The following is an 11,937-nucleotide window of genomic DNA, read 5'->3' on the forward strand; positions in this document are numbered from 1 at the left end:
CCCAGGAGGGTAGCAAACACAGCGCTACACGAGCTGCAGGCTCCATCTCCCACCCGTGTTCCCTCCTCCGCAGACACATCTGACTGTCATGTTCCCAACTCAGCTCTTCCCGTCTCCTTCTGCTTGCCTGATTTCTTCATCTCTATCCTGTCTCACCACCCTGACACCAGACCTAGCCCCGGACCTTCCGTAATGACTACGTGCTTGTGGCACCACTCCATACTCTGTGCCTGAACACCTTTTGTCCCCTGTCCGCATATAAACTGCACCAGTCACGGTGGCCACCCCATTGATATGGGTGGTGCGTGGCGCTGTGGGATCCTGCTTGGCTGGCTTGTAGGGCAGGCCCAACATGTTCTCTGATTTGCTGGTGTTGGTGCTTGAGTTTGTGGAGGGTACCTGAACACTAGGCAGAGACGGGCAGATGGGCTTGGGAGGGTGTGATGGTGTAGTGACACCCGTTGTAAGGATGGAGGCTGTTCATTCTTGCCCATATTTTCTTCTGCTTGTGGGACAATATTAAGTTTATCCTGAAGCTGGTATTTTAATCTTGCGAGTACATTTCTCAGCAAGGCACGTTGTCCTTACTCTTTCAAGGAACTGACATCTCTTTGGCAATCGGCTGATTAAATCCCCTGGTAGCGTGCAGCAGAGAGCATTTCAGCATGTCATTTCTGCCTTTCTTTCCATGGCGTGGAAATAGATTGCATCTCTCCCTCCTTGGTAACTTCTCTATTTAGTGTTGTACGGTCTGAGAAGTACACAGTAACTGAGTTATAACAGGTGCATTATCGCATTATCCTGCACACGCTTGCTTGTCTGAATCATGTGTTACACTGGCATCTACTCTCTTAAGGTCAAGGAGCAGAAACCATGCGCCTGGGATGCACTTTGGAACTTGAGGCACACTCAACAGCGATCCACTGCTTTTTTACTGAGAAGTGGCTCTGGAGCTGGGAACAGCAGGGTTCCTGTTGGGCAGACTCTGCTGGGACTGATCAGCCTTAGCCACAGACTGAGTTTGTTTGGCCACTGTAGTAAGAACAATTAGCTACCAAACTTTCTGGCCAACGTGTCATGAATATGCGTCCCATAATTTGGAAGGAGGAAAAGGAATTGCTGGGCATGCCAAGAAAGCCAGAGGGACTGTGCCCAAGTACCTTCAGCACAGGAGAAAAACCACAATCGCATCAGCAGTGCCTGAGGGGGACCTCAATTGCATGGTCACGGTCAAAACATACCAGGCGTGCTCAGGCAAAACCTGTTCCAGTGGGGTGATAGCTTCTCCGTGGCAATAGCCCCAACAGGCTTAAATCAAAACTGACATTATTAGATCACCTCAAAAAGTCTTAACAAGTATTTTGAACGTGATCCAGCAGTGAGCCCTTCAAGCAATGACAGATCCCTGCAACCTAGGTTGCATTAGCAAGAGCGCAGCCAGCAGAGGAAGGGAAATTATTATTCCCATCCACCTGAAAGGTGAGGCCACATCTGGAAGATTACATCGAGGGCTGGGCTGGGGTGCAAGAGGCATGTTGACAAACTGCAGCACGCCCAGCGCAAAGGCCCTGAATTGGAAGGTTGGAGCACACAATGTGCAAGGAGAAAGCTGAGGCAGCTGGGTTTGTTCAGAAGAAAAGGCCAAAGGGGCATCCACTTGCTGTCTGCCCCTACCTAAAGGAAATTTGTAGAGAAGATGGAGCCAGACTCTGAGGATACACAGTGGAAGGACAAGAAACAACAAACACAAATAGCAACAGGAGAAATTTTGAACATATGTAACAGAAAATTTCTTCCCCTTGAGAGCTGTTCAGCAGTGAAACGTGCCTACATAGTCTGGGGAATCTCCACCCTTGGAAATGTTCAAAATGTGTGGGGACAAAGCCCTGAGCAACCCGATCTGTCTTTGTAGTTACCCCACTGTGAGCATGGGATTGGACTAGAGACTTACAGAGGTCCTTTCCCACCTGATTTTTTCTGTGAGTCAGTGATTTTGATCTGTGCTGCTGGTACGCTGCAAGCAAATGCTCAGTGTCTTCATCATGCTAAAAGCCAGAAGGGTAGCATGCTTGTTGGACCCTGTGGAAATGCATCTATGTTGACAGCAGCGTTAGCATCGGTAAAGCCCTGGTGCACAAACATCTCTTTTCCCAGCTGGCTTTGTAGCGCTTCTCATTCCACCCCACTTCTGTTCCAAGCACAGGTGAACGTCGTAGCAGCAGGACCTGTTTGGTTTGGGGATTACTTCGTAGGCTGTGACATCCATATTCTGAACAGTAACACTGCAGAAGTGTCATTTAAAACTACACTGCATGAGAGCATGGTCATGCAAGCTTGTCTGATGTGCTCCTCACACCACCTTCAGCGCTCACCAAAGTGCTGCTAAAGCATGTCTAGGTCTCTACGGTTGCCTCATGTCATTTTTCAGTAGGAAGGATTATGCTGAAAAAGACAGGAGAAGGGGATATCAGAGACAGGGGAGAACAGTATGCTTTTGTACCAGGGCAGAAGTAGAACTCCAGAAGCTCTATTGCGTGAAGGCTGGAGCTCACAGGTTCACCTCCATATCTGTATTTTGTTCAAACCTGGCAAGGAAACTGCAGTTTGGGGAGCATAGACTTGCAGTATATCCATCAAATTCAGGGTAAGCATGCCAGGACTGGAAAAAGGGAGCTATATTTCAGGAAGAGAGAAAACAAAGTACTCTCGGCTGCTGCAAGCCCATTAGTCTAGTCTCAATAGAGCATAAGGTTAAGAACAAATTACAGAAGGAAAACAAAATTAAAGCTACAGCAGTAAGTGGAAAACGGCACCAAATACAGAATGGGTTTATCAACACAAGCACTGCGTGCCCTTAACTTGATCTTTTTCTTTACCTCCTTTTTCTTTACCTCCTTTTCATCCTCACCTGGGTGGGAAAAATAAAAAATAAAAAAATTTTAAAAAGGTGGATCCAATCTAGCTGAATTTCAGTAAGACATTTGCTAGAGTAAAGGATGGAAGGCAGCTAGATGAGCTGAAATGAAAGGAATTGTTAGGGTCATTTTAGTTGGGTGAAACACTGGGGAAAAGGAGATGATGTGTTGAGTCAAATGGGAACTGCTGAACTGCCACCATGGAGGAATGTTACTGGCCTTGGGAATAATTCTGTTTGCAGTAATGGCTCTGGCTCAGCAAAAAAAAAAGCAGAGTGAAAAGGAAGTTTGCTGATTAAATGCATTTGGAAGAATTACTCACAGACCGGAACGGAGAAGTGTGAGGTCCTGTTCTTTGCTCCTGCTAACAGGGATTTATTTTATACATGGAGATTCAGTGGTTAGAAATGACAGAGGGTAAAAAACAGATCTGTGTGCATTCATCACTCACGAGGTGATTATGAAGCAATGGTGTGACGTGGTCACAAAGACAACAGCCTTAAAGAGATCATTACGTTAATCTTATTGAAGATGGTATATACAATTTGTCACCCGTGCTCAGGAGCAGGCTGAGGGCTGGCAGCAGCATGGAGGAGCTGTAATAACGGAGTCTGTCTCTGTGCCTCCCCTCTGGCCATCCTGTGAAACGATGTAGGGAGGGGTTGGCTTCTTCTGCTTAGCAGAAGGCTGGCATGGGTGGATTCCTCTCTAGAAATCCATTTTATATGTGAGGCTGTTCCCAGTGAAAAGGGCTATGATCGAGGAAAAGGAGCTCGGCTGTGATTGAGTCATGCAGTCCCTTTCCCTTCAGTCTGGCTCTTTTACAGACTGTACAGATTTACTATTCCCTGGGCTTTGCTGTGCTTCCAGAGCAGGTCAGCATGACAAAAAAAAAATTATGATAATAAAATAAAAAAGGTGTTGAACACAGGTCCACAAGCCCATGTTTTCTTTCTCCATCCCCTAAAGAGTTTTTCCTTCAAGGGTAAGTCCCAAGCCTGGTATTCTCAATGTAGACAATTGCTTGGTGCCTCTCCCGCATGACAGCTGCTCCCAGAACCCTCTGAAGAAGGAAGTTTAAAACCCAGGTTCTCAGAAAATGCTCAGATCTCTGCAGAGGTGCACAAAAACCTTCCTGAACTCAGCGTGTGACATGCCTGCACAGACAGCAGAGCTGGAAGGGTTTCACCGTGTGGGTTTTCAGCATTAGGGGGACAGATTCTGAGCCTGGCTTACACCTGGGCAAGGTTGGTGCTGGTCTAATGCCCAGCTTGCAGGAAGGCAGTGAGCAGAGCCCACTGCAGCTTGCTTTTGCCAATGGTTTCTGAGGTTTGCTTAATTTAGTTAGGGGAAATGAAACTGGGACGAGACCTCAGGCAATCATCTAATTCATCGTCCTGACCCAGAGACAAGATTAAGGAAGCGCGGCTCATCCCTGACAGATATCTGCTGAACCTGTTCTCAGCAGCCTCCAGTGACAAGACTCCCTCGGCCAGTCTAGTCCAGCATTTTATTGCTCGATAGCTAAAAAGCTTTTCCCTACAACACAGCTTAAACCTTCATTGATGAAAATGAACCTGCTGATTTCTGTGGCCATGTCGGAAATGCCTTTTGGCTCTGATGATGTAATCTTCTCAAACCAGCTGTATACGTATTTTTTATTTTTATTTTTATTTTGGCAATTGCATTCACCTTTTGGCAATTCTGGCTGCAGTCATTTCCCCAGTTTCTTTGTGAGAACTTCAGGCCTTTTGCTGCATCAGAAGCCTCAAAGTCAAGACCTATCACATCTACTGCATCCCCCGGTCTGCCAGCCCAGCTACCCTGTCAGAGAGTCAAGTTAGAAGGGCTGATGTGATTTTCCTGACAAATTGACGTCAGAGGGATTTTTTTTCAGGTTTGAAATATACATTGGATGGGAAGCTAATTGACAGGTGAAATTGCTGCCTGAAAGGGATGAGAAAGGGGATTAGGGGAGAGACGTTTGGGGCTGTGGCAATCTGCAGGGAAAGGAGGCAGAAGGACTCAGGTTAAAATGCAGAAGAAAACGAGATGCAGGAGTGAACAAGCAGTCTGCTATCAGGATTCTGGGGCCGCCACTGGCTGCCAGGAGCCCCTTGAGTAAGCACCGAAAGCTTGGAGGGACAGCCTGCTGCAAATGTTTTTGCAGTCTGCAGCATCAGGGAGGCAGGATGTCTGTACAAGGGGTACCTCTGGAATTCATTACGGACTCCAGCACACTGAGAGGTTTTCAGAGTAATGCTTCAGCTGCAAGACTCGGAGTGGTTTTTCAGGTTTCAGCAGCTCTCACACCTTTATTGTACCCCAAAGCTTTCCTAATATCTATAGCAGATCCCTCTGGGCAGGGCTCCCAAGCTTCAGGTAAGCATCACATTCTGGGAACTAACTTTTCAGATGTGTTTGCAGTGTCATCAGGGAAAACTCATCAGCTGCCTTGCTTCCTCTCAGCGTACCACGGCTGGGTTATCTCCCAGGATTATTTCATCCTCCTCCTCATGGTGTATTTACTGCAGTGCTAAGCCCAGCAGCAGCAGTGCTACCTAGTCACAGAACTTCTTGCAAGCTTTCCACTCTCTCCCAATGCATATCAGATACCCAGACACAAAACCACTGATCCTGGACTATTTGCTGTCTCTGTTTTGCCACCTGGAAGCACCTCTGACTTTATAAGCATATTTAGGGAACCCACAAGTTGTCAGCTTTTTGCCCAGCGGGGCCCATGACTCGGGGGCACACATTTTCTGCCCAAACCATCATCATCAGCGAGTCCCAGGGCCAGGCCAAGTGAGGCCAGCTCTGCAGCAGGTGGAGTGCCTCCTGCCCAGAAGGCTGCCCAAGCTCCTCCTCACAGGTGGGCTGGGATTACCGCCTCCAGCTCCTCAGGGCAGTTGCTGTTTCACCTAGATGTTCCTCGAAAATCTTGTGCATCATCTCTGCCGCTCCTTTTAGCAAGGATTCTCACGTTTTCCAGGGACTCCTTCAGCACCAGTGTCACCTGAGGCTTTGTTTCCCAGCCTCACAGGCTGGGCGAGCACCTGCCACAGGAGCCTTTTTGGCTCTGCCTGGGGAGCAGCTGCTGCCTAGGGAATTGCTCTGCGCTCATTCCCTCTCTCCTTCTTCTGGAGTGGAGCCTCCCAGCACCTGCCAGATGACAGCCTCAGCTTTTCCCAGACGAGCTCCCTTCATCTGCAGCATGCTGCATGGATAACTGGGGGGGGGAAGCAGAGGGGGAGTCACTCTGGACGTCCTTTGCTTCTGTGCTTGAAGTTTCTGTGACCACTGTGTTTTAGAGCTGCCATAATTTTCTGTCCTGACCTTCGTGCATCACTGTGACCCTGGTGGAAATCTTGGCCCGAATTCCCTGCATGGAGGAGCCCAGGATGGGGCCGAAGCTTGCGGCAGCCTCCCAGCATCCCTTCACTTTAGACAGAGCAGCTTCCATGGCAAAGCAGCACGCCTGCAGCTGCAGGAAGGGCAAGCAGCTTGCTGCTGCCAGGAAGCACGCGGGGCCTCCCCAGCTGTGGTAGGACTGAGTCTGCTGGGCTGCTGCACTGGCTGCTGGAAATGGCTCCTGCCCACCTCGGTGACTGCAGTGCAGGAGGCAGGGCACGCTCCTGGTGAACACTGGCGTTGCTCCTCCCGGGGAAACGATGCCTCAGGGTTCTGTTTTTATGAGCTGACTCCTACCAGAAAGTTTTTCCCTTCAGTGTTATGGCAGAGTAGAGTGCCTGGTGGAATTTTTACCTCAGGATGTCCTAGTTGTATTTCATCTTCCTCTGTCCTTGAAAGTGCTGCATGGTGAGTGCCTGGATATCCCATGGACAGAAGCACCTTGCCTTCCAGCCCAGAGCCCCCTGCGTGCCCCAGAGGACTCATTTCCCTGCTCACCTCCCCCATTACTCGTGGTCCTGCTCCCTCCCGACATAGCAGAAGGCTTTACACCTGACACAGTGGGCGCAGCTGGAGGGCTGGCAGTCCCCCTGGCAGCTGCCAGCTCAGGATGAGCTGAAGTAAGGTTGCTCAGGCATGCATCTTAACTCTAAATGCCCTGTTTTTCCACAAGTTTGCATTTTCATGAACTCAATGTTCTGGGAAAGAATGAGCTATCACCAAGCAACATTAACTCTGTGTTAACAAAGGGCTTTGTCATTGAATTTAAGCTTAAGGACAATGCTGGCACAAGAATGAATTATAACAGGCTAAGCCATGAATATACTGAGGCTGGAAATTAGAAGGAGCTTCCCACCTGCCAGTGCAAGGACCTAGCACAGCCTCTGAAGAGCAGTCCCAAAGCCAGGAGGCTGAGCTTGTTTTGAGACCGGGGGTCTCTGAGCAAGAGGATGTGGTGGGACTCCCTGTCAGAGGTCAGGCAGTCTCCTCCAGTCCTCTCTTCTTACGTGAGTGCAGGACATTTTCATAATGTCTTTGGTCTTCACGCAGTGCAAGCCAAGCAGGATGCCTGGGGCTTGACTGGAATTGGTGCCAGCTGCTGGTGGTGGTGGGGTTGGTGCCCATGGGATGCTGCAGGGAGAGCTGTGGGGTTAAAGTTGCCCAGGGAGCTCAGGATGTGTATCCCACGGGTGGCACAGCCTCCTCCAGGGTGTGTAGAGCTAGGATGGGAACTGGAGAGAACAGCAAGTGAGAGGCAGGCCCACGGCCAAATGCCTTGGGTGACGGGTGCGTGTCTTGCAGATCCGACGGGATTTCTAATGAGCAGAGAGAGCTCCTCCGTGCTGCAGCACCTCTGTGATCTTCCAGGCTTTGAGGCCATCTCCTCCACTGCCTTCGTTTGTCTTTATTAACCCAGGCTTTGCACGCAGGCTGGGACAGGGCTCACACCTCACAGGACCATCTGCACAGTGGCTGAGACCAGACCCATTTGTTGGCAGGGGGCACAGGGCTACAAACGGGGACAAGGGAAAGGAATGCCTCGGGAGCAGCTGCCTGGGGAAGGATGAGAGCAGCTCTCCCCGGGCAGCCTGAGGAGCTGCTGGGTGCTGCAGTCAACCAGCAGCATCTGCCCCTGAGCACCTCCTGCCTTGCCTGAACACCAGCAGCCCTGGACACGGTGCAGAGCTCTCATCCACCCCTGTCTCCAGGCACCCATCCGCTCTCAGTTGCCCAGAGCAAAAAGCCTTGCATGAAATATTTCACTGCCAGGTCACAGCGGGTTATGTGAGCCTGGGATGAGATGGGAGTTATAGCAAAGTCTGTGTTTGACTGTTTTTTTTTTTTTTTTTTTTTTTTTTTTTTTTTTTTTTTAACGGAAGATTAAGGCATTGCTGGAGTGACGTCTACATCTTCCTCGGTGATGAAGGCTAGGGGTTTCAAGCCTAGCTGCTGACTCATAACCAGGCGGAAGAAAAAAGGGAAAATTAGCATGAAGAATGTTGCTGAAATGGCTTGTATATGTTCAGAGATTAGTGTAGATATTGTGTTGCTGCCTGTGTTATGGCTCTTGTTTTCAGTGGATGTTTTCTGATGGAATCTGATCTTTCTAAGAACATGGGGCACCTGTATCGACAGCATTTTGCTTGTATCTGCAGATTCACTGCCATAAAGGAGCGGTCATTAAGAAACAAGCTCTTCCAGAAAGCGGGTTTAATTCCTGACACTGTAACACCAGCGTTTTCTTCTGAGCCCAGATGCCTTATGACACTTTACTGAGCTGTCGAGCTGCTGGATGGCTGATCACAGGCCAGTGTCTAGCCTGGCTCTGTGGGTTTAAAAGAAATCTCTCCCTGTGAGTGCACATCTGTGGACTCTTGTGAGACGTGAGCTTGGAGTCCCAGCTTCCCCATTAAATCCTCACCCTTCCTGCTGCACTGACTGGCAACCTCAGCAGAGGACTGGAGCACGACCTTGCTCTGAGCCGCACCACCCGCAGCCAGGGTCACCTCCGGATCAAGGCTGAGGCAGGCAGGGGAGGATCGTGCTGCTGCCCCTGAGATAGCTGCAAGGAGCGGGGCAGCAGGGTGAGCGCTCAGCCTAAACAACGGCTTCAGATTCAGGGTTGTGATCATACTCAAATTAATTTCAAATAAGCACAGTAACACGAGAAGTAATTTGCATATGACGTCACATGGAGTTGCATGCCATTTTGCATATTTAAACAAAACACAACACAGCACATCTCGGGCGGGTACATGAAATCATTTGTGAAGTAAATTGTACAGAGAAATGACGTACAGTTATCACAGAAGAAGAAAACCAATGGCAGCAACCACCCAGGATGCAAAGTCAGCTCAGACACTGGGAAACACCAGCCCCTTCCTTCACTCACCATCCCGACAGATGCTTGGGTTCCTGTTACCGTCACGTTAGCAGGCTCTGCTTCAGCAGGCAGTCGCACCTCTGGTGCAGAGGACATGCTCACTGTATCACAACACTACTCGCCCTTTCACATTCATATCCCTGGCTTCTTCTTTGCAAATTTTATTTTATTTATTTTGTTTGTTTGTTTGTTTTTCATGTGTCATTCTGTTTGGGCTTCCTCATGCATCCATCGCTGAGTCTGAGAGGCTCTCCTCCCAGCATATGCCACTCCAGGTGGTGCTGTTCCTGCCCTTCAGCTCTAAAGGCCAGAGGCCCGTATACCAGCACTGTGAGCCCAAGGGCAGGTGCTGACAGCCTCATCTTTGGTGGTCTCCGTGCTGAGCGTACTCAGAGCTCCATCCTCACAGTTTATTTCTTGGTGTCCCTGTAAGTCCGATGACACGGCCTCCACCTCAGCTCCTGGAAAACAATAACCAAGCAATTAACATCAAGAAAGGAAGAGGACAAGAAAAGGAAACAACATGGGAATGCATCATCTTTTTGAGAGCTGGGTTGGTCCTAAACAAGGGCTTCAGCGTCAGCAGCACCCTCATACCTGTGAGCTCCCAGACCCCTGCTTCATCCACCTGTTCTTGTTTACCCAGCCCTTTTAAAGCTCCCCTAGCTCCAAATTCCCATCCTGATCCCTTCCTCTGACCCTACTTCCTCTTCCTGCTCCATCTTTTAATCCTACTCAAAATTCATGGTTCTGCCCACTCTCTCCTCAACCTGTCCTCCCTCATATTCCTTCTACCTCATAACTCTCTTCCTTTAGGCCTTTTCTCAACAGCTTCAGCTCCTTGTGTTTTGGTTAGGCCGTGCATTTCTCTCCAAGGTACTGCCTGAGCAAACTACTTTCACCAGAGCCTGCCAGAAGTGCTGTTATTATCCTCAGTGACCACTTCATCCCAGCCCTCCTGTAAGTAGCAGGTACCATGGGAGAATCTGTCTCTTCCTCATCAGCTGCACTCAGATTTACTGCAGCATGTTTTTCAGAGAGCCAAAAGTAAGTTAGCCAACATGAGTAGCTACAAGAAACCAGCATTTGGCTATAGGTCAGTCTTCTGGTCCTCTTTTTTGCCACGCATGTCCTGATGCTTGGTGTAGGAGCAGTCTCATTATGAAGGAGGGAATAACGCCTCTCTGACAGTTCCTGCTGTGTATCCACAAACACAGGGTAATGCTAAGCAGAGCCTCGGACCTCATCTGCATGATGTTCACTCACATGCAGTGTGTCACACGTGAATGAAATCCGTAAGGCAGGAAAAGGCATCAGAAGGAAACCATTTCAGGCTTAAATAACTCACCCCGGTGTTGTCAAATGGCTCTGAGTCAATCTAATGGCACTGGTGCAAGCCTCCTCTGTAGGTGTGAACACATTCAGACAAACTGCACGTGTTAGCAGTGCAATAACCTGTCTAGACTGATTTCCCTGATGCTAGCAGAGGACACCCACCACAGGCTGTCCCTTGATTTGGGAGGAGCTCACAAAGATCCTGCTGTCTTGGTCACTTTACCAAGGCTCAGATGGTACCTGAGAGAATCATGATGCTTGTCCGGGCACTTTTGTTGGGCAAACTAACAGGGAAACCAACCAGCTCTTCAGCCAGGCTGTAATGCAGATTTGACCAGTGCGTGCCGTAGACATCAAGCTATGTTCTCCTGACATTCAGAAAATGAGTCACCCCAGGCTTGCTTGCTTGTTGAACCTTCATGGTACGTCCAGCCCTTGACAGAGCCTGGACTTCGAGCTAGACTGGCTGCCCTAGAGTGACTGCCCTCCAGCCACTGGAGCTCTAACTAGGAGCCACGGAGATGCAAGACAGGTCCCTGGAGCAGGGACTGGCATTTGTTTCCCTGCCAGATCCCTCGTAGGGATTGATCTGAAGTTGAAGATGGTTTTGCTTGTATTCTGGTCACTCCCAGAGAAAGATGGGCTTTGGATCAATGGCGAATGCGTCACTGAATGGCCTATTATTCACCACGTGAAATGTGCACTCGGAGACACAGCAGCCCTTGATAAAGATTCAGCTCTGAGGTTCAAAGCAGGAGCGAACTAAGGCAAGCACTCAGCTCCTTTACATGGCACTAAAATGAGCTTGTTTCAGGGTCATTCTTCAAGGCAGCCTTAAGCTGTGCATTGCTGCTAATTCCTAATTAAATCACCATCTGCACAACCACATCCCTTTAGGAGACACCTCTAACTAAAGCTGATCGACCCCTCTGCTGCCATGCCCAGTTTGTACGGTAAGCCTGAGGAGGACAGCAATGCCCAACACCTCCACAGGTGCTTTCCCATGATAGCCCCATGGGGAAGAGCAGCACAGAGCATGTAGAGGCCTCACTCCCAGCCCCAGGTCTGGAGAAGTTCCCTGAGCAGGGGAGGCAAGGGAGTACTGTAGCTCACCACCAGCTCCTTACGTTGACAGGCGCTGCCAGCAGGCCATTACCTTAGTTTTTCACGTTTGTTTGTTTTTAAATAGAATGGGACAATTTATTGCGGGTTACAGAAAGTGCTCAGCTGGAGGGAGTCCCAGCTTTGGGAGCTGTTTTCTTAATGTGTTTCCGAGGTACTCCCTTTCTCAGGAAATCACAGTGCTCAGCAATACCTCCTGCTTGGTTTCTGACCCCTTGCTGGGGGGCTTTCACGTGTCTTGATGTGGCTGTGCAGTTCTTGGGTGTTCTT

Source organism: Netta rufina, assembly GCF_964035555.1.
Source record: "Netta rufina genome assembly, chromosome: 1".
Lineage (NCBI taxonomy): Eukaryota > Metazoa > Chordata > Aves > Anseriformes > Anatidae > Netta > Netta rufina.